This window comes from Stegostoma tigrinum, chromosome 26, assembly GCF_030684315.1.
Source record: "Stegostoma tigrinum isolate sSteTig4 chromosome 26, sSteTig4.hap1, whole genome shotgun sequence".
NCBI lineage: Eukaryota > Metazoa > Chordata > Chondrichthyes > Orectolobiformes > Stegostomatidae > Stegostoma > Stegostoma tigrinum.
The window spans coordinates 37,795,867-37,819,877 of NC_081379.1; positions in this window are offsets into that span (position 1 = coordinate 37,795,867).

Genomic DNA, 24,011 nt, shown 5'->3' on the forward strand with positions numbered 1-24,011 from the left:
CAGCCTCTGAGCCTCCAGGCAAAAGAACCCCCAGCCTATTCCTGTAGATCAAACCCTCCAGGCCCGGCAACATGGATCATAGAATCTCTACGGTGTGGAAACAGGCCCTTCAGCCCAACAAGTCCACGCTGACCCTCAGAGAATCCCACTCAGATCCATCCCCCTATAACACACCTATTCTACACATCCCTGAACAATGCTGGGAATTTAGCATGGCCAATCCACCCTAACCTGCACATCTTCGGACTGTGGGAGGAAACTGGTGCACCCAGAGGAAACACACACAGACACAGGGAGAATGTCCAAAGTCCACATAGATAGTTGCCCGAGGGTGGAATCAAGCTCGGGTTCCTGGTGCTGTGAGGCAGCAGTGCTACCCACTGAGCCACCGTGCCGCTATCTTTGTAAACCTTTTCTGCACCCTTTTAGGTTTAACAACATCCTTCCCATAGGAAGGCGACCAGAGTTGTACACAGCATTCCAAAAGTGGCCTCACCAACGTCCTGTACAGCCACAACATGACAAACCAGCTCCTATTCTCAATGCACTGACCAATGAAGGCAAGCATGCCAAAGGCCTTCTTCACCATCCTGTCTACCTGTGACTCCAATTTCAAGGAACTGTGCACCTGCAGCCCTATGTCTCTTTGTTCAATTACACTCCCCAGTGTCCTACCATTAACAACATAAGATACGCCCTGGTTTGCCCTACCAAAATGAAACACCTTACATTTGTCCAAACTAAACTACTTCTGCTACTCCTCAGCCCATTGGCCCATATGATCAAGATCCCATTGTATTCTGAGATAACTGTCCACCACACTACCTGTTTTGGTATCATCCCCAAACTTACAAACCATACCTCTTCTATTCAGATCTGAAGCATTTATATAAAGTATGAAAAACAGTGGACCCAGCACCAATCCTTGTGGCACACTGCTGGCCTTAAGCCTCCAGTCTGAAAAGCAAACCTTTACTACCACATATTGTCTCTGGTCTTCAAGCCAAATTTGTATCCAATTAGCCAGCACCCCCGGTTCCCATGTGATCTAACCTTACTAACCAGTCTACCACATGGAACCTTGTTGAACATTTTGCTGAAGTCAATGTAGACAATATCTACCATTCTGCCTTCTACAATCTTCTTTGTCACCTCTTCAAAAAGTTCAAGTTCATGAGATGTGATTTCCCAAACACAAAGCCGTGGAGACTTGCCTTTCCAAATGCATGTCCTTCAGAATCCCTTCCAAACACTTACCCACTACTGACACAAGTCGCACCAGCCTGTAGATCTCTTGCTTTTCCTTATCACCTTTCTTAAACAGGGGCATAATATTAGCCAAACTCCAGTCTTCTGGCACCTCACCTGTGGTTGTCAATGATACAAATATCTCAGCAAGGGCATCCGCAATCTCTTCCCTAGTTTCCAAACATCTGATCAGGCCCCAGGGATTTATCTACCTGTATATAGTTTAAGACCTCCAGCATATTATTCAATCAAAACAAAGTGAGCATTCCTTTCTTATTTCTCAGTTCTCCTCACATAACTTCGCTGGACAATCTCCCAGGAATATCCTCCCTAAGAGTAGCCGGAATGTTAACCCGAATCAAAAACATCACTCTGTGCTCTTTGTACCCTTCCTATAGCACCTGTATCCGGAACATGAAGCTGCCAGTCCTGCCTGTCACTGAGCCACGTTTCTGTAATAGCTATGATATCCCAGTTCCATGTTTCCAACCGTGCCTACATTTATCCGCCTTATCTGTCAGGCCTCTTGCATTGAAGTAAATGCAGTTTATCAGTCTTACCTTATTCCCTGCCAAGCTCTGGTCTGACTCGACTACTTGACTTGCTTTCTTTATCTATTGTACCAACTTCAGCTTTTTCTCATGTTTTAAGCCTTCCAGTACACCCCCCCCCACCCCACTTCTGTTATATGGACACTATTTCAACATGTCACTATTTATTTCCCCAAGCTCCCTACCTTCCACTGTAAATACTGACACAAAATATTTGTTTAGTATCTCGCGCATCTCTCGTGGTTCCACACATTGACAAACCACTTTGACCTTTAAGGGGCCTTATTCTCTCCCTAGCTGCTTTTTTGCCCTTAGTGTATTGATAGAATCTCTTTGGATTATCCTTAATTCTATTTGTCAACGCCATCTCATGTCTCCTTTTTGCCTTCCTGATTTCCTTCTTCAGTATACTCTAACAGTCCTTGTTGTCTTCTAGGGAATCACTCGATCTCAGCTGTCTATACCTGACGCATCTCTCCTTCTTTTTCTGGACCAGAGCCTCAATGTCTCTCGTCATTCAGTATTCGCTACACCTCCCAGCCTTGCCCTTCACATTAACAGGAGCAGAAGTTAAGGAACATTAAAGACTCCCCCAATAGTCAGCAGGAAATTGAGGAGCAAATGTGTAGTGAGATGTCAGATGTCTGCAAGAGTAGTAGGGTTGTAATGGTAGGGGACTTTAACTTTCCAAATATAGAATGAGACTATCATAGTGTTAATGGCTTGGATGGGAAGGAATTTGTTAAGAATGTACAAGAAAATTCTCTTATTCGATTTTTGCTTGTACCTACTAGAGAAGGAGCAATACTTGACCTTCTGTTGGGAAATAAAGCAGGGCATGTTATGGAGCTGTCAGTGGGTCAGCACTTGGGACATAAGGGGTAGTTTTTTTTTCAAACCAAAGGGTAGTGCATGTATGGAATGAGCTGCTAGAGGAAGTGGTGGAGGCTGGTACAATTACGTAATTTAAAAGACTTCTAGTTGGATAAATGAATATGAAGCGTTTAGAAGGATATGGGCCAAATGCTGGCAAATGGGTCTAGATTTATTTAGGATATCTGGTCAGTATGGAGGAGTTGGGTTAAAGGGTCTGTCTTTGTATTGTACAACACTATGAATCTACAACTCTATGAACAGAGAAATTGAGGCTGTGGTCAAGAAAAATGGGACATACATCAGATATAGATAGCTGGGATGGAGGGATTCCCTAGAGGAGTATAAAGGCAGTAGGAGGATACTGAAGAGGGAAATCAGGAATGCAAAAAGGGGACATGCAATTGCATTTGCAAATAGACTCAAGGAGAATCTAAAGAGAATCTGTAAGTACATTCAGATCAAAAGAGTAACTGGAGAGAGAATAGGGCCCGTCAAAGATCAATGTAGCCATCTAAGTGTGGAACCACAGGAAACGAGTGAGAAACTAAATGAATATTTCAGATCACTCATGTGGGAACTCATGTGCTTGGGCAAATAAGTAGTGATGTTTTGAAAAATATCCCTATTACAGAAGAGAACATCTAGGAAGCACCTAATCAGGTCCCAGGATTTATCTACCTTTGCCTGTTTTGAGTACCTCCATTTCTGTAATATTTACTCTAAAAGAACGTAAAAGAAAAAAAAGCATTTTATGAGCCATCCTGGGGAATTCTATAAGTTGGACAGGAAGATGTCCATGAATTAACAGTGAGGTTCCTTACAGTAGAACTGTCTAAATTATATCTCAAAGACCATCATCAAGACAAAACAACATTGTCAAACCGTTGGTTGCCAACCATCCATGGTTGTCCTTGATTCTCCAATAATTAAAGGCTAATTTATAGCTTACCTGGAATTTTTCACTACAGGCTTTGTGGATCTACCTATAGCACATGGACTGTAGATGCTCAGGAAGGCAATTCACCACTAACTTCTCAAGGGCAATAGGCACGGGTCATAAATTCTGACTCAGCCAGCAATACGTATATCTCATAAGTGAGTTAAAAAAACACTCCTATGCGGACTTCAAGGCAAAAAGCATGAAGAACTGTGTTGTTTCTTAAAGTGTCCGTGAATAATTTTATAAGATAGGAAAGCATCAAAGATGGGAAGAATGTGCTGCTTGACGGGCTCGACATATTGAAGCCTCTATTTACTTCCTAATTGGAATGTGCTGGCAATACCCTATGAGGATTGGATTGTAGGATAATATATGGTTAGGAGTTTCAGTATGGGGCAGTTGTCAGCAAGCAGTTATCATCACCAGGGATATGTCTAGCCAGAGTTGGCAAACCTGACCTCATCCCATACAGTGAAGCCAGGGCACTATGATTTTGCATTAATATCATTAATTTCTCCCGTATGAAACTTGGAAGCCTGGAGATTCGACAACACCTTCATTGGTGAGTTAGTCCCAAATCACAATATCAAGATCTATGAGTATTAGTGAATTAACAACTTGTGTTCATTTTCTCAATTAGCCTAAACAAAATTCATTTGAGCAAAGTACAAAATAACACATAGCATTTACAGTCCACCAGCAAGGAGACCTCAGTATAGTCAGGAGAGAAAGAGAGGAGGAGAAGATGTTGTTTGAGATAGTGTGATGTACAATGTGTGATTTATACCTATTTTAACATTATTTATTTGAGACTTTTGAATTTTGAACCAGTGGCATAGGATCTTTTTTATGTTTCTGCAGGGATTTAATGATTAACCTGAAAGTATTTCTGTAGTTATAACGATTTATTTTTAAAATACCATATGACAGGGAGATTTCTTAGAGAATAATGGAGTTTTGTTTACATCAGGAGAACTTACAAACAAAGTAAACAGCATAGATTGGTTTCCAGACCACAGATGCTGGAATTTTTTTGTTTGGTTTGAGGGAAGACAACTTCCAGTTTGGGACAGTCTACAGAAGTTTTGTTCTGAGGAAGGGTCACCAGATCCAAAATGTTAACTCTGATTTTTTTCTTCACAGATGCTGCCAGACCTGCTGAGCTTTTCCAATGACTTCTGTTCTTGTTCCTGAAGTCTTGGCTGAAGCTGGATATACAAAACAGTTGCTACTGAAAAAGGGAAGTAGTTTCAGAGCTGTTAAGAAAAAAGTTGCCTCAGTGTAAGGAGTTTAATTTTCAAATCCCAGACTAGACTACTTGGGCAAAAGTCTGAAAGAGTTATTTGAAACTGAAATAATCTCAGCTCAGTTATATAAAAACTCCAGGAAGAAGTGATCAGATTCTGCAGACAGGAAATTGTAGCCACGATTAAATTAAGCCCGAAAGATGTAAAAGATAAATTCTCTCTGGTCTGAGTACTGGAAAGGAGTATTGTAGACATGAATGGGATCATGTTTTGTGGTGTATTTTGAAATTTTTGAATTTCATTTACATGTAAATGTTTAGCTTTATTCTATTTTACCTTCCTTTTTTTGCAGAATAAACTTCTGTTATATTGTTAAACATGAATCTGCAGCATTGCCTACTTATGTTTCAGTGTGCAACTACCTTGTTAAAACCAAAAAAAATTAAATTTGTTAGATCAAGCCAGGTTTCATTCTGGGGTCTGACTTGTCCCATTATAACATCACTAATAGCTTAACAAAGGAATAAAAGACTTACTAAGAATGAACAAGGTACAATACCAACAGTTTTAATAAAACTCAAATTTAATCTAAAGACGCTTAGAAGGTAAACATGATCACTTTAAAGGGCTAGTGCCCTTGGCTGTAAAACCTGGAGCCTGATATATCTATTAATAGGTTTCAAAATTCCTTTTAAGATTCCACTCCTGCCTCCTTTACTTCTGATAGTACCCACCAATTCCTTTTGTAGCCTTTCAAGGAATACAAATGTTCCTATGCATCCCTAATTGCCTTTGAGAACACAATGGTAAATTGGCTTTTTGAACTATTCTAGGCAGGGCAGCATGGTGGCTTAGTGGTTAGCACTGTTGCCTCACACAACTAGAGACCTGGGTTCAATTCCAGCCTTAGGTGGCTGTCCTTATTGAGTTTGCACATTCTCCCGGTGTTTGCTTGGGCACAATCAGGGTGCTCTGGTTTCCTCCTACAGTCCAAAAATGTGCAGGTTAGGTGGATTGGCCATGGGAAACTGCCTGTAGTGTCTAGCTATGTGTAGGCTTAGATGGATTTAGCCATGGGAAGATACAGGGATGAAGTAAGGAGGTGGGCCTGGGAGAGATGGTGTGGACTTGATGGGCCAAATGGCAAGCCATAGGATTCTATGATTTGATGTTGCAAAAATATTCTCACAGTGCTGTTAGGTGGAGAGTTTCTTTATTGAATGATGTTGAAAGAAGAGCAATATATTTCCAAGGGAGGGTGGTACGCAACCTGGAAGGGAACTTGAAGGTCATAGCATTTTCAAATGACTGCTATCTTTGTCCTTCTAGCTGGAACAAGGCATGGGTTTGAGAAGTGTTGTGAAAGGAGTCTGAGTCAGTTGCTGCAGTACATTTTGTGAATAATAACTCTGCTGATACTGCTCATTGGTGATGGAGGGGGTAAATGCTTAACATGGTAGATGAAGCGCCAATCAAGTGGGCCTAGTATTATATCAGGCTCCTTGAGACCTGTTGGAGCTGCAGTCATCCCAGTAAGTAAGAAGTACTTCATCACACTCCTGGTTCATTAACTTGTGTCTTGTAGGTAGTGGAAAGGCTGAGGAAATGAATCAGAAGATTTCCTGTTTCTAACCTATTCTTGCAGCCACAGCTTTTATACAGCGGGTCCAGTTAACTTTCTGGCCAATAGTCAACCACACCTCATGTTGATTATGAGGTGTTTAGCCATCATAAAGGAATTGAGTTGCAAGGAGAAATAGTTAGATTCCCTCGTGGAGAGACTTGTTGCCCGACACATGTGTGTAAGTATTACTTGTCACTTATCAGGCAAAACCTAAAATGTGCTCTAGGTCTTGCTAGGTGTACACATAGGTCACTTAGTATCTGAAGTGTTGCAAGTGGAACTGGACACTGTAAATTCTTCAACAAACATTCCTACTTCTGATCTTTTGATAAGCATTATAATTGTGGTGAAAATGGACTATCAATATTCAATTGTCTTTATTTGCATTTAATACCAAGACTTTAACTAAAAATGATTTTAAAAGGGATGGAACTGACCTAAAATGGCACACGGCAAACACAGGCAGCCCACATATTATTTAAGAAACCAGCTGTTTAGGAATTACCATTTGAACCAGAGGCTCAGTGAAGCTTTGAGAAATTCACATCTCTTGTCTTATTCACACATGCACAGTTACTTCACATTTTGTCGGATTAAAGGTTACCTGTGGAGTGTCCAATTTCCAATTTTTCTTAGGTTTAACAGTTAATCAAACTCCACTGTTATTCACCCAAGTAAACCTTGGAATTGGTTCTCCTTCACTTTTGATCAGGCTTAATGAGTTTAGTTGAGTATGCACTAAAAAGGAAAGAATACTTGTTGTGACAGACTGCGAGGGACTAATAAAGAAAGGAGGCAATAACCTCCTCACGTGATTAGAACCCACCGGTTAAAAGAAGATTTGGATTGGGAAATCAAATTGTTCCTTCAAAAGTTGGCTTGAAAGAAATAAACAACTTCAAAGGCAAGGCATTTAGAACTGAGACGAAGAAGAACTTTTTTCAGTCAGAGGATGGTAAATTGAATTGAACTGAATTAGCTTTATTGTCACATGTACTCAAACAAGTACAGTCAGTTCTGGTATAACACGATAGTTCCCTTCTTACGTGGTCTCGCATTGTAAGAACATCATGCAATAGCCACGCTGTTTAAACTAATGGGGCTGGAATCGAGTTATAGCCAGTACAGGTAAGGAAAATTTGCTTTCTACAGCTAGCGGCCTAAATTCTTCAATCACATTAAAGCCAACTCGTGTTGAAGAAACACACGTTATAGCAGAACGCACTGTACAGTGAAAAGTTTCCAAGTTGCCACATTAAGGTGCCATCTTAGGCACCAAGATACCTGGGTACAGATTGTTAAGAACAAATGCTTAAGGAAAACAATTAGAGAAATAAAGAAATATAAAGTCCAACACTACAGATCTTAGGAATAAATTAGAAAAATAAAGAAATAAAAATGTTCAGAATAATCCTCTTTCCAACTCAGCCGACACTGATACCTTGTCTCCAGTAACTGGAAGACAGAACTCGAATGCATCACCGCCACCTGTGCTGGACCAACCAACAAAGGGGTCACCATACTTTAGGTACCATCTCTTCGCCACTGGGCCCACCTCACTGACGCTATTGAACCCACACTCACCCTGTAACCAGGAGTTCCTGGTTCTGCTGCTGCTGCTGCTGCTACCTCACCAATATCCAGAAGGCCCTGCTTCGGGCCTACCGTGACCACAACCACGAGTCCCTTTCTTTGGAAAAGTCTTTGGAATTCAGCAGACTGTGGAAGCTCACTCATCAAGTAAGTTCAAGACAGAGATCGGTAGGTTTCAAGTTACTAATGACGTCAAGGGATGTGGGAACATAGTGTTGTGGTAGATGATCTGCCATAATCTAGAATGTTGGAGAAGTCCTGAAAATCTGACTGTCCTGGACCTGCTCCTCCATTCCTATGAAAATATTTTCTTGATCGTCTACTATTACAAATGCAAAGATGTCTACTTTTGTCATTAACATTTTCATAAAGCTAGATGAAATCACATGAGAAACTAAAAACTTTGTTCTTGGAAGAATTAAAAGCATCGGCCCAGTATTTCGAGACAGAGCTCTGCCCAAAAACCAGTGAAACAAAAGTTGCAAGATGGAATGGAGACATGTCAAGATTTCAAATCTGAACATAATGAAATAAATCAATTTAAAACGGAGTAGCAGGGATGAGATTTAGAATCTTAAGAGAAACAGTGGGGAAGCGTGTTCCTGAACTGGAAAGAAGACAGAGTCAGGAAAGGAGGAAATAGAAAGAATTCCTGGAAAGAGGAAGAGAGATGAGTTCCAATTGAAATAGTTTGAGCTTGAGAATGGAGCTTTCCAAGATCTGAGGGAAGCAGAGTAACTCAGACTGAGGGTTAGAATGCTCAGGTTCTGATTGCATTCCAATGCAAAAGCCTGTCTCAGGAATAATCCCATCACTCCAATATGACCACATGATACACTTGCTTTGGTGGTTGGGATCATGAGATTCCGTACTCACCAGTTTGGTAAGCAGTTCTCTGTAGAAAGTAATCACAATCCACTGGAGACGACTTTGCATTAACCATCGAGACCCCTAAAGAAATCATCTCTGGCAATGGGTTGCAGTGCGAGGCAAAATATTCTGGGACTCAGTTGTCAATGTGGCTGTGAATTGTGGAAGGTCAGGTCAAACAATGTTGCTGAGGAAATGGTTCACAACATTAAATCATGTATTCTGATGGCTGGGATAAAGGAAACAATATTTTTTTGCATGCAACTCCTCAAAGCTACATCTCTATTTACAGGGTTACCATCACCAGCTGAAATCACATTTGGAAGGCAAGTGAGAATGGTCTTTCCAAGGCACCATCAGCACAAATTCTCCGAGGTGTGGAGTACACTTCTTCACAAACAAGGGAAGGTGAAGATGGTGCATGATCGGCATGGAGGCATGGAACCATCTCAGATGCATGTAGGACAATAGGTCAGAGACACATGCTGTCTACAATGGGAGCCTGGTTAACTGCAGAGATATCCAAAATGCAGTGAGCCTAGGTCTTACATGTAATTTTGCACAACCGAGCAACATCGAGAGGGAACAGAACCAGCTACAGAAATTGTGCAATATACTAATTGCACACAGCAGATATGAAAGAACACACCCAACTGATGATAGAGTGCCAGAACACCAGGACAACAGTCAACAGCTGACGGTGCACCTGTGAAACAAGGGCATAATCCGCATCTCCTAAACATTACCCTATAACAAGATCTGGAAAAGATTTTGTTCAAGCACCAAAACGATATATGGACTCTTAGACTAAATTTTACAACATTTATCTCCATACTTGTCGATTTTACAACTCTTATCTCTATATAACTAATTTTGCTATTACCCAATGTTTATACGCTTTCACTTTTAATGGTCGAGATTTCTCCTTTGAAAGAAGGGGATGTTGTATTAATGTTTTCAGAGAGGTGTTGCTTTAGTTCAATAGGCAGATAGGCCAAAAGTCAAAATATCATCACATGAACAGACCATAGCTATTCTGCCTTGCAGCATCCTAAACCAAATATGCGCCTAGAGACTACTCTTTACTGTCTGTCATAGTTTAGCTGTTGATAAACCCACAAGAGATCTTCAAGTAAATGGAATCCACATTTTTAATTTATGTTACATATAGAGAGCACAAGGAACTCTGGGAAATTGGAGTCAATAGGAATCATGTGAAATCTCTCCAACGGTTAGAGTCATACTTTCTTTCTCCTTTTATTTATCAGTGCAATGTGGGCCCCTGAATTTGCTACCTTTCCCTAATTTCCCTTAAACTTGCTAGGACACTTTAGAGGACTGGAGTCCCAGGTGAGTTAGACCAGGGAAACGATGGCACGTTTCCTCTCCTATAAGACATTAACAAATCAGATTGGCCTTTACAATAACTGATGGTAACTGTCATGTTCACCATTGCAAGACGAGCTATCAATTCCAAATTTGATTTTTAGTGCAATAGAAGATGGTTGTATTTGTTGGAAGTAAATTATCTCAGTTTCAGGACATAGCCTAAGGAATTCCTAAAGCTATATTCTCCTGAGTTTCCTTTCCACAATATTGATCTCCAAGGTTAATGCACACCAGTAGTTTTCCGAGTTGGAATTCAATGTATAGGCCTGGCGATTAACATCCAAGCACTATGCACAGAACCTATGTGTGGGCGTGTGGATGTGCATTTTAGAGAGATGTTGTTCATTAGGGGAGTGTCCTAGATGCAACTATCTTATGCTGCTTCATCAGTGACCTTCCCTCCGTCATAAGATCAGTTGTGGCAAATTTCATCAATGATTGTCCAATGTTCAGCACCATTCACAAGTCCTCAGACACAGAAAGATTCAAGCTTGGACTGACAAGCAGCGAGTTAATTTCATGCCACAAAAATGTCAGGCAATGACCATCTCCAATGAATGAGAATCTTGTAATATTAATTGCTGTTACCATCACTGAATCCCCCACTACCAACATCATGAAGTTACTATTGATCAGAAGGTGAACTGGATCAATCATGTAAATACTATGGTTATGTGAGCCGGTCAGAATCTAGGGTTTTATAGAGTTTGCCACTGACCTCTCAAAGCCTGTTCACTATCATGGAAACAGAGAAGGTGGGAGCAGGAGTAGGCCATTCAATATGATCACAGCTAATTGTCCAGTTCAGTTCCCTGTTCCCACTTTCTTCCAATATCTCTTGATTCCTTTAGCCTTAAGGACTATACCTAACTATTTCTTTAAAACATTCAATGTTTTGGCCTCAACTACTTTATATGGCGGAGATTTCCACAGGCTCGCCACTCTATGAGTGAAGAGGTTTTCCTCAGATTAGTCTTAAATGACCTTCCCCGTATCCTTAAACTGTGGTCCCTGTTTCTGGAATCCATTTGAGGGAATGAGTGCAGATCTAATAACACACAAGAAGCTCAGTAATATCCAGGACAAAGCAGGTTGCTTAATTAACAGCCCATCTACCATCTCTAACATCCAAACCCCATTCAGTAGTACACACCATATACAAGATGTATAGCTGTAATTCACCAAAACTCCTTCGCAGTTCTTCCAAAACCTACAACCTTTGCTGTAGAAGGACAAGAGCAACAGATACAAGGGAAAAAACCATCTTTAAGATCCCCTCCAAAATACTCCCCATCCTGACCTGGAAATATATTGCTGTTTCTTCAGTGTCGCTGGATTAAAATCCTGAAACTCTTTCCCTAACAACATTGTGAGTATTCCTACAGTAGATGAACTGCAGCAGATCAAGAACACAGCTGACTACAACCTCCCTTAGGACAAGGAATGGGCAGTTGATGTTGGTTTAGCCAACAACACTATAACTCATGAAAGAATAACAAAAAAAAGTGACAGCTGCCCATAAATATAGACTTGGTTCCACCTCTTCAAATGTGGGGTCAGCACCGACTGGCTTCCCTGCTGCGTAGCAAGGCATGTGAACTGATTTATTTTCCCCGAAATGGTATGAAGTTTGTTAAACATGGTGATTCTTTTTTTTATTATTAAGTATTCACTTATAAAATCCTTTGTTGGGCTTCTTGATGAAAGGAACAATTTGCTGTTCATTTCTCCAATGCCCTCCCTCTCTAGCAGTAAGTTTATGGAGGTAATAAGTTTTCAGGAGGCAGCAGAGTTCAAGGGGCATGGCAATTAATTCATGCACTCCCTGATAGAATGCAGGGAGAGGCCAAAAGAGTACTCCTAATCTGGCCTTAACATGAGGGCCCAACTACCGTCTTAATCTTTAGCTCAGATCGTAATGACACTCCAATTTTTAACACAAGTACATTGTCTTTTATACATTCTCCTTGTAACATTAATATGGTGGCTCATACTCCCTCCCCCTGTATACTGATGATGAATTACTGCTGAGTTGTTCACCTGTGTTTGGGTGTCCAGTATGTCACTCTATTAGTAATCATTTGTTGCCATGATCTGATTGGGCCCTTTTGCCATGTGGGAAACCAACTCTCCAGGGTCACTCGTGACTTTTTACCACTCATCTATGTCCATCTGTGTCTGCTACTTTGTACAAGACTGTAACAGAGTCTTCTCTGGGATTTCACACCATGCCAAGATATACCACAAAGCTTGTTGGGGCTTTCAGTGGCCAGTTTTGCTGCATTGTCATGGCCAGCCTTAACACCCTCCAAATGTGTAGCAAAATTTGCTTTTGTTTTTGTTTTCACCTATAATGTTTGCCCGCCATAGTCTGCATGCACATGCGGAATGAAAAAAACACAAAGTACAAAGGTCAACATTCCAACATTACCTGTATTATGATATTTTGAGAAGCACACATAGCTCTGACCAAGGAAGGTTGAAGTAGAGGGGCAGGGGAGGCGATGACCTTGCGATATTATCACCAGACTGTTAATCCAGAGACTCAGATAATGTTCCGGGGACCCGGGTTCAAGTCCTGCTACAGCAGGTGGTAGAATTTGAATTCAATAAAATGTCTGGAATTAAGAGTCGAATGATGACTATGAATCAGTGGTGTGGGGGAAAAACCCATGTGGTTCACTGATGTCCTTTGGGGAAGCAAATTGCCTGGTCTGGCCGACATGTGACTCCAGACACACAGCAATGTGGTCGACTCCTAACTCAATTAGGGTTGAGCAATAAATGCGGCCTAGCCAGCAATGCCCTGGCCCCATGAGTGAATAAAAACAACAGATTTACAGAGGCATTATCTTGCATTTCTTTTAATATAGCAGAGGGGGGCTTACTTGGAGCACTTCCCTCCAAACTCCACAGCTTCAGCTCACAACCTTTTAGACATACTTTCCCGTCACTTTTCCCCACTTTGAGTTGGTTCCCCAGGTTGAACCACACCAGCAGCAGCCAATGTGTCATTTCATGTTGTCCTGACATGTGGTGTCGTGTAACTTTTGACCTCAGTTCTCGCTGTCCACGGTGGAGACCCACTCACAGTCTCTTGCATTCGCCTTCTGCTTGGGCAGCAGATTCATCTCCTCGTAAACTAAGGCCCTATACTCAGCCAAAATTCCAGACATTTATTGCTTCCCATTGAAACTGCCTTTCTACCTGCCTGTGCTGGGAAAATCCAGCGCAAAGCGATTTGTGAGGCTGGGACTGGGCAAACAGAAATTAATTTCATGGAGATTGCTGGAAATCTAACACAAAAAGTAGGAAACACTGGAAACATGCACTAGGCAAATCTTGTAAGACCTTGTCTAAAGCCAGCCAAGAGCAGAACATTACAGAAGATGTCACAGCCCAGGTGGAGGGTAGATTAAGGGTGCCATGGCCAAATTTTCAGACTCCAGGTAACATCTCACATTGCCTAACTAAGGCCATGCAAAAGCAACCCAAAATTCAGTCAGTACCAAAACAAGGATGGAAAACAAAGTCTTGCGTGTGACTTAACAAGGTGCAGAGATGGATGAACACAAGCAGCATCAGAGGAGCAGGAAAGCTGGTGTTTCGGGCCTGGACCGTTCATCTGCAGTTCCTACTGTCTCTGACATGTGACTCCCTTCCTCCGAATTCTACAGGAGATGATCTCCCACCCAGCATGTGAAGGCCTCAAGAACCCCAATGTTACAATCTATTAGCTGTTAACAGTCACAGCAGAGAACACCAGCATCAGTGATTCAAGTGATTAAATTTTAAAGGTGACTGGCACAAGCCAATTGTAATTAAAACGTCAGAGGTATGACAATAAACTGGATTTTGTGATTGCTGAACTGTATCACAAAAACAGCCGAGGCCAACGTGGCACAACAATGTCAATTTCCATGATCATAGCACCTTCTTGCCAAAGTTAGTTACTGATCTCTTGGAGCAAGTAACAGATTAAACCTTGTGTTAAAACAGTTTAACTTTCCTCTCTGACGTTCTTAGCACTCCTTTGCCTTCCTGAAGTTCAGCGACAACAATTGCTTTCTTACTTTCTTCCTGCTTTGTTCAACAGCAACCTCCATCGTCTGACTAACAACCAGCAAATGATTGTAACAGCTACACTCAGTGCTTCACCTCAAACAGTTTGCCTGTTCGGACTCTGTATCTTCCACGTGTGAGGACTCTCGAGGATGGCACGTTATTTCTGATAATTCTGCTTCTAAAATGCCGACTATCACCGAAGATAAGAGAAAAGAGTTTCCCTTTTGTTTTAACTGCTTTATCAATTTAATTGGAAATGATTAATAGTAATGCATCAGCGTCTGCTGGTGAAATTTGATTGAAGCATTTTCTTAATTACAATGATTTTCTCTCACAGTTGGGTCCACACTAACTGGTAGCTTCTCAGCTTTATTCAGTCACAAGCATTAACAAGCATGCCAATAAGCTCTTCAATTATAGAGGCATCGCAATCAGCTCGCTCTCTCCCGCAACCAACCATATGAGCCAGATACTGACCACAATAGGGAATAGTTTTTCCTTCCCTAGCTGAAGGATGGTAACGTCAACTGTAGCGCCCATTCTACAAGCCCAACTGAGAGCAGAGAATAAAACTCGAGCTTCTCTGGTCTGGGTGGCTCAGTTACTTACTGGAATTCATGGTCACTTACAGACACAACTATTGCAGTCCTGCAATGACTGGCTTCCCATCATTCATCTGCTACCCATATCCTATCTCATCTCAGGTTTCTTCTAGCGACCTATTTTGGAAGCTGGTCCCCGTCACATCACATTTATCATCTCTATCCCAAATTTACAACCCTTCCCAATTTCTATAACCACTTCCACGTTAAAGTCGAGGCTAAGGATTGGTCAGAGTCCGCTTCCCTAGTCAGTTTTAATTCAACTCGCACATCACAAAACTCCACCACTGACTACTTGCTCCCCACAAGTAAGTACACATCTACACCCAGGTCCTACACAAATATTATGAATAAACATATAAATATCACTTGTTTCCTGGCTCATTTTGGCCACAGATATCCGTGCCAAACCTGACTAAATGATAACACCCCACCCTGCAATCCTTTAATATCTCTGCTCTCCTTTACTGGGTTCTTCTGCATTCTCCATTCTTTTTACCACATCATTGGTAACCATGCCTTTGACCGATTAAACCTTGTGCACTGAAATTCCCTTCTGACGCTGTTTGCTTTCTTTATCCCTCATGATCCTCCTTAGAACCTGCATTTGAGAAAGCTTTCAGTAACCCCACCAATATTTCTTTGGGTCAGCATCTATGTTTCATCAAATTTCAGTCAACTAAATCTGTACAATTTTCAATTGTGGATAAATTCACACAACTAATAGAGGAAGCCCAGAGGTTGTAAAGAACCAACTTCAGTTATTAACTCAAAGTCTGGTGGAAAATGGTTTAATGTTTGTTCGATAAAAACATAGACCAGGAGGCTCACGATTCAAATCCCAGATTGTGCTGAATAAGCTAACCCATTGGAGCACACCAAATGGATTCAATTTCCTTTGGTTAAGGAAAGGAAAAGCAAGTTGGCTGGTATTCCACTTGATCACTGGCAAACCAACCACCAAGCATGTTTAGTGGCCTTGGCACCTCTAAAATGAAATAGCCATTAGTCATGGTCTAAAGAAGGGTCAGTGGGAAAAGGATCGAAAAGCTATGGTTCTGGCAGCAAGATACCCCAACATAGTCTCAAACACCAAAATAGACTCAAACTTCTTCAGAAAACAAAAACTGGATAAATATGGCGACTAAAATATTACCTCTGTGGTTGAATATATCTTAAAATTACAGCTATTTTTATGAAAAGGTCCAACAGAATACTTCTAGCCAATGACTGATCCTATTCTGTCTTTGGGTAGGAGTGTTAGCCAAAAAATATCATACCACATTATACACAGTCCAGAATTTCTTTCCAATTGAACGTAAAGGATCTAAAAATTAGGGGAGGTGTATATCAAGCGAAATCCTTTATTATCCATTTTACTCCATTACCCAAAGCCAAATGGCACCTTCAGTGTGTGTATTTATATTCATATTCCAGTTTATCATGGGTACACACAAACATTAGGAACATGCAGAGGAGGGGGCAATTCAGCCCCTCAAGTATACTCTATCATTCTAAAAGATCACGGCTGATCTGCCCAGGCCTCAACTCCTCCTTTGTGCCAGCTCCTCATAGCCTTCAACTCATCACTATTTCAAAATTCTATCCATATCCACTCTAAGTACTTTTAGTGATCCAGCTTCCACAACTCCACAAGACAATTGTAGTAATTCACTGCCTCCTAAGAGGGGAATTTCCTTCACATCTCAGTTTTATTCTGAACTATGTCCTTACCAGTTTGAGATTCCCTCACGAATAGATTTTATCAATGTCTACCTTGTGAAGTCCCTGTATAAGATCGTCCCTCATTAATAAGGGCCTGGCCTGTTCAACCATTCTTAATAAGTCAACTCTTCCATCCTAGATATAACCCTTTATAAGGTACAACCTATCTGTTAGAAATATGGATGATCACATCTATACCTGTTGCTATCCATCGAAAACTTACTCAAGTTACTGCAAATGATGTACATTTTAACAGTCATAGTTACTTCCGGTTAGGTTTTCTGCACTATTTTTCATCATACTTGTCAGTGTTGTGCATCATCTTTAAATTAGTTAAATTTCACTAAATTTAACTAAACATTAGTTACCTCATATTTTGAGTGCCTCCTAGTAAAAGTTGAGGGATTTTAAGACCCGACGAAGACAGCAGCAGTAAGTGGAGGCTGGAATGTGATCTTTTCCGACTGGATTGACAATTAGAAAGGAGAGACCAATGGTTCATTGATAGCATTTCCTTCAGCTACCTCCTCCATGGATCCTCATCAAGTGAAGATTGCTTGATGGGTTTCTCTAGTTGGTTAAATGTCAGTAAGTTTTTCTATTTTATTTAATTAAGGAGTTAAATAACGCTACAGCAACTTTATATTTGCAGTCAGTTTCTGCTGTTGAAACTCACTCTAAGTAAATGGAACAACCACACACATGGCCAGACATAACATTCTTGATATCCTGATGGCCCAACAACTTGGAGAATATCAGTGAAGCAGAAGCACGAGGTGGATCTAACATGGCCACAGGGAAGTTTAGCTACTTTAACTTGATCAAACCACCTCCTTCAAACCTTAATGTGAACCTCATTCCCTGCCCCGACCCTCATGCTTTCAGTATCAGATCTCAAGGCTCCCAGTGATTCCAGACTGTAGCCCATTGTTGCCAGGCTTTTGAATTGTTTGTACTTGTACAATTCACAAACAACTCTCCATTCCTCAACTGCAGGGCCAACTCCCAAATATTCCACATCCCATCATCAAATCAACTGTTTGTCAACCATCGCTCAGTTAGCAGCACTCTCACCTCTGTAACTGTAAGATTCTCCATTCAAGTCCCATTCTGTGGCTTAAGCACAGGGATCAAGGCCAGCATTGGGACTGTGGAAATGAGAAACAGAGCCCTTTCTGCCTCATTGGGAAAATTTCAAAGATTCCGTGGCTTGCTTTAGGGAGGAGTAAGAAATTATCTCGTCTGCCTTGGCCAATATTTATCCTTCAATCATTATCACTAGAAAAAGAGATTTTCTGGTTATTGTAACATGACAGTTTGTGAAAGTTTGCTAAGTGTTTAGCAGTGGTTAACACTGCTACTTCACAGCACCCCGGTTCAATTCCAGCCTTGGGTAACTGTCTGTGTGGGTTTGCATGTTTTCCCCGTGTCAGTATGAGTTCCCTCTCACTGTCCAAAGATGTGCAGGTGAGGTGGCTCAACCATGGAAAATGCAGCATAACAGGGATAGATAGGGGGTGTTCAGTCAGAGTGGGATGCTCTTTGGAGGATCAGTGCGGACTCGATGGGACAAATGGCCTGTTTCACACTGCAGGGATTCTACGATTTGATCATTCAAGTTAGCTGCCACACCTCCTGCATTACAATGCTTCCAAAAGTATGTCAATGACTAGAAAGCATTTTGAGACATCCAGCATAAATACAAATACAAGTTTTAGGTTTTATTTCCTGTAACTGAGATGGGACAACCCCTCACATAAGAGTGACACAACTCAGCATTTCATGTGAACATGAGCATTTAGTCGTCTGTATTTGCTTCTCTGTGCTTACAGAAGAGAGTCGGTGCCGTTTTTGAATGTATCCCATGGCCCTTCTCTTGATTTGCCCCGGGGAGCTATGATTGGGCTCCTGTCTCTTTGCTGATGCTGACTCCATCCTGCAAACCAGAGCCTTACTGCACTTTTACTGTAATGAGAGGCTGGGGCCTATTTCTGAGGCCTCGTTCTTCTTTGAAGTGACCGTTCCATTTTCTTGGGTTTTTGGGTTGACATGCACATGGAGTGTTTCCATTTTTGGTCAGGACTGTAGGGACCTAATAGTTAGGCCTGCTGTGAAAATATGAACTTTCTCCCATTAGAGCTGTGGATAGTAACATTAGAGGCTACAATATTCTTTCAATTATTTGGTTGACAAACCTCTCCAACTCTCATTGTCTGTTATTCACGGGTGCGTTGGAAGAACTCAAAGTGTGATGCTTAGATTATCTGGTCACAGCATGAACACTCCGTTGACACAGGAGGCTGGAAGAGCACAGCAAGCCAGGTAGCATCTCGATGAAAGGAGCAGTCAACGTGAAAAAGAGTAATACCTGAAACGTTGACTACTCCTTTCCTCCAGACGCTGCCTGGCCTGCTGTGTTCTTCCAGCCCCCTGTTTGTCTACCTTGGATTCCGACATCTGCAGTTTTTTTGTCTCACAACATGAACACACCTTCCTTATCCAACAAGTTCCAGGATGTGTTTTGAGCCTAGAGTTTCCAGTTCACAGGCAGTGACAATAGCTGCTGCACTTCAAGGGTTCCCCAGTCAAAGGTAAGTGACTGTAAAATCCGACAGTCAGACAAGAACCAGAGGTGCGAATGTAAGTGGTAACTCGGGAGGTGTCTGGTGTAGTATTTGACAGTCTAGCATCTCTTTTCTTCATGCCTCAGGCACCAAAGCTGCAGAAAATGCATTTTCTTACAAAGAAGGAAGAACACCTTTCATTTATGTCGAGCCTGTCTCAACCCCAGGACATCCTTTAGAGCCAATAAAGTATCTTTTGAAATCTAGTCACTGCTTTCAGTGGGAAAATATAGCAATGAATTTACACATTAATTCCCACAAGTAGCAATATTCAAGAACTGCGATGAACAAAGAGCTGTCAGCCATAATAAGGTGTAGACGTAACAAGGTGTGGAGCTGGATGAACACAGCAGGCCAAGTAGCATCTTACGAGCAGGAAAGCTGACATTAGGCCTGAAGTGTGAGCTTTCTTGCTCCTAAAATGCTGCTTGGCCTGCTGTGTTCATCCAGCTCTGCATCTTGTTATCTCAAATTCTCCAACATCTGCAGTTCCTATTACCTATGGGACAAATGAGGTTTGATGGCGCAGCCAGTCTAGAAAGCTCCAGTACTTCAAGGTGTTGAGAGTTGTCAGTGTGGCCTGAGGAACCCATAGGAAAGAGGAGCTGGTAACGTGGGAGTTTGCTATGTGATGCTCAGCTTGTGTAACAGCTGACGAATTGAGCGCTAAAAGAGCACACGCTGTTAGATAGCAAAAGTGCAAAGTACAGAGTGCTCTTCCAAGCCCAGTCAGTCCAAATGTCACATATTTTATTTTCAAATATGGGAAAGAGTCAGAGCTTGAAACTGGACACTAACCCCTCACCTTTTGAGTTTCCATTTCATTGCACCCTCTGTCATCAATGCCTGAAAAGCAGACACCCTTCTGCTGTGTTCTGAGCTAGACAAGGAAAGGCAGGGTACAGCCCAAAACATGGGTGGGGAAGGATTAATGTATGCAGGCTGGTGGTCAGTTCACAATTTGCTGCTGGGCCAGCAATTCCCTTTTACACCGGCCGCCGTAGGTCAACATTGAATTCAACCCTTGTTATGGCCTGCTCACAAAAATGAGAATGCAGCATGAATGCAAAGATATACCAGACCTCTGTGTCTGTATGTAACACTACACTAGGCTTAAGGGGCAAGTGGGAAGGAGTCAGCCACTCGGTTCTGCAGTCAGCTAGAATGCAGGGCAGACAGCTGGCAACTAAAATAGGAAGCCTGGTGACACTAGCCATCAACAGAGCCATGTACCTACCATGAATAATCACACTGTTGTTACGCAGACCAAGCATGGCAAGCTCCAGGAGCCATCCCCAACTTCTAGCCAATACAAGAGCGAGTGTAAAATAAGGATGGCTTGCGCTCATGTAGCATCTTTAATGTGTAAAAGGGAACTCAAGGTGCTTTACAAATGTGATGGAATAAAAATAAAATGACTCAAAAAGAGATATTAAGCCAGATGGCCATAGATTTGGTCAAGGAGGTAGATTTTAAAAATCCTGATAGGGGGACAGTGAGGTGGAGTGGGGGGAGAGGTTTAGGGCAGGAATTTCAGCACTTAAGGCCTTGGCAGTCGAAGCCATGGTTGCCAGTGCTGAGAATTGCAAGGCTGGAGGAGATCATTGGTGTCAGCAGGGGAGAGGCGTTGGGAGAATTTCAATATCAAGGTACTGCTTACGATGGAACCAATGTAGATGAGTGAGCAGGAAAGGACTGAATGGACAAGATGTTGTGTGAGTTAGGACAGGGACAATAAAGTTTCGAATTGCCTCAATTTTGCACAGGGTAGTACTAGACAGAGCAATGTAACAGTCAGATCAAAACAGTCAACAGTCAAGATTAAAAGCACAAAGGCATGTATGAGACTTTCAGCAAGAGATACGCTGACATGACAAGCAACAACATTGTGGGAGGTGACCATAAGCTGAGTTTTGCCCTTACAGGTGCCTTAAGGGCTTGGCCTCAAGTAAGATCTAATGAACAGGCAGCAAACTCAACTGGTGCCAAATGTAGCTCATTGCAAGTAATGGTGATCTCACACCATCCCTACAAAGCCATCATGGCCTCAACAGAAACAGACATATGCAGTATTTTTGTTACAGACACAGAACTCTCTAAACCAAAGCACAAGCAGTTCATGTATCTCCCATATCAGGAAGACTCCTGAAGCATTGTACAGGGAGCCAACAGACTGAGGCCTTCCATTTGGGATCGGCTTAGGACAGGCTCCAGAAGGAAATCACACAAAATGTTTTCCATGAAGAGTAACTGTACTGTAGTGAATTTCTCTTCTCATGAAAGTGGCGTAAATGAGAACTCGCCATTGCATGTGTGGAATAATTAAATTGGGATCGATGTGATTGAGGGGAAATTAGTTGGATACATGAGGGTGAAAGCAATAAAATGAGCGGGGTGAGTAAACAGAAAACAAAAGCAAAATAACATAAACACTCATCAAAGCCCAACAGTAACAAACAAGGTTCCAACAATCAAACAGTAAAACAATGATGGATAACAAGACAGGGAAGAGGGTATATTTCATTTCAGGAGTAATAATAAATCACCTAATTCCACTAGGGAAGCAGGGTCTGGTGAGGCTCACAAGGTTCCATTACGGGGGTGAAGGGGGATTGCAGTAAAGCAGGTACTGGCATGTGATACTACTGTCTTTCATCTGTAGATATTATCTAATCAACCTGCTCAAAGATATGTTCCATACCTCTGCAGTAGGTGGGGCTTGAAGCTGAGTCTCCTGGCTCAGACCAAGGGACAGTACCTGCACCACAAGAGCCCTAGCTCACATATCCATGATGTACTCAATTACAGCCACTGCACCAACCTATTAATTCATTAAGATCCTCACCATTAGTGGTGTTTGTGGGGGTGAAGGTGATGACATAGTGGATGAGTAACTGAGAGCCCAGGATAATAGAGTTTGAAATCCCATTGGAGGGCTGTTAGCATTTAAATTAAAATGAATAAAGATTCAGACTTGAAAGCTAGTGTCAGCAATGTTTGCCATGGAACTGTAATCGATAATTCTGAAAAAACCCCATCTGATTCATTAATGCTCTTTTGGGAAGGAAACTTGCCGTCCTTACCCAGTCTGGCCTACATGCGATGACGGTTCTATAATAATTTGATTGGTTCACAACTCTCTTCTGAAATAGCCCAATGAACCATTCAATTTAAGGATGTGCAAAAGACGCTAGCCTTGTCAGCGACACCTCCACCCCACAACAGCATCAACAAAGAAAAATTAATGATTTCTCCTTATCTCCGTGAGTTTCCAAAGAAGTGGAATACATTGTCTTTAGGTTGTTAAAATGTGCAAGGCAAGGATGGGGACCCTGATGAGAAAGGGAGGATGGAAAAGAATTTTGACCTAGTTTTATAAAATGCTGTCGTTTTCAAAAAGAATAGAAAGGATCACTGGGGTCCCTGAAAGTGAGCTGAAGTGACATCTTAGGAACTGATCTAAATGTTGCATTATGCCTTGTCACTGGCAAGCAAATGAAATCGAGTGTAACTCAATGACTTAAGATCATAATAAATAGGAGCAGGCGTAGGCCATCTGGCTCCTTGAGCCTGCTCCACTATCCAATACAATCAGGGCTGATTTTTAGACAGAGTCAGTTCCGCTTACCCGCCCACTCACCATAACCCTTAATTCCCTTACTGTTCAAATATCTATCTATCTTTGCCTTAAAAACGTTCAATGAGATAGCCTCAACTGCTTCACTGGGCAGGGAGTTCTACAGATTCACAACCCTTTGGGCAAAGAAGTTCCTCCTCAGCTCAGTCCTAAATCTGTTCCAACTTATTTTGAGGCTATGCCTCCCAGGTCTAGTTTTACGTGCCAGCGGAAACACCCTCCCTGCTACCCTCTAATCTACTCCCTTCATAATTGGTTTAAACCAGCTATCCTTTCCTCTACATCTCTGAAACTATTCGGAGGCCTATAGAAAACTCCCAACAGGGTGACCTCTCCTTTCCTGTTTCTAACCTCAGCCCATACTACCTCAGTTGACGAGTCCCCAAACATCCTTCCTGCAACTGTAATACTGTCCTTGACTAACAATGCCACACCTCCGCCCCTTTTACCATCTTCTCTGTTCTTACTGAAACATTTAAATCCTGGAACCTGCAACAACCATTCCTGTCCCTGCTCTATCCATGTCTCCAAAATGGCCACAACATCGCAGTCCCAGGTACTAACCCATGCTGCTGGTTAAAACTAATTCAGCAGGGGGATGGGCACCAAAATTGTCGTTCGACTATAGAAAAGGTTGAGAGTAGGGTGGTCCGAAATAAAGTTTCAGGGACGCAAGATGGCACTGTCAAGCAAGAAGTTGGTTGAAGTGTGTCTACTTCAATGCCAGGAGCGTCCGAAATAAGGTGGGTGAACTTGCAGCATGGGTTAGTACCTGGGACTTCGATGTTGTGGCCATTTCGGAGACGTGGATGAAGCAGGGACAGGAATGGTTGTTGCAGGTTCCAGGATTTAGATGTTTCAGTAAGAACAGAGAAGATGGTAAAAGGGGCGGAGGTGTGGCATTGTTGGTCAAGGACAGTATTACAGTTGCAGAAAGGATGTTTGGGGACTCGTCAACTGAGGTAGTATGGGCTGAGGTTAGAAACAGGAAAGGAGAGGTCACCCTGTTGGAGTTTTCTA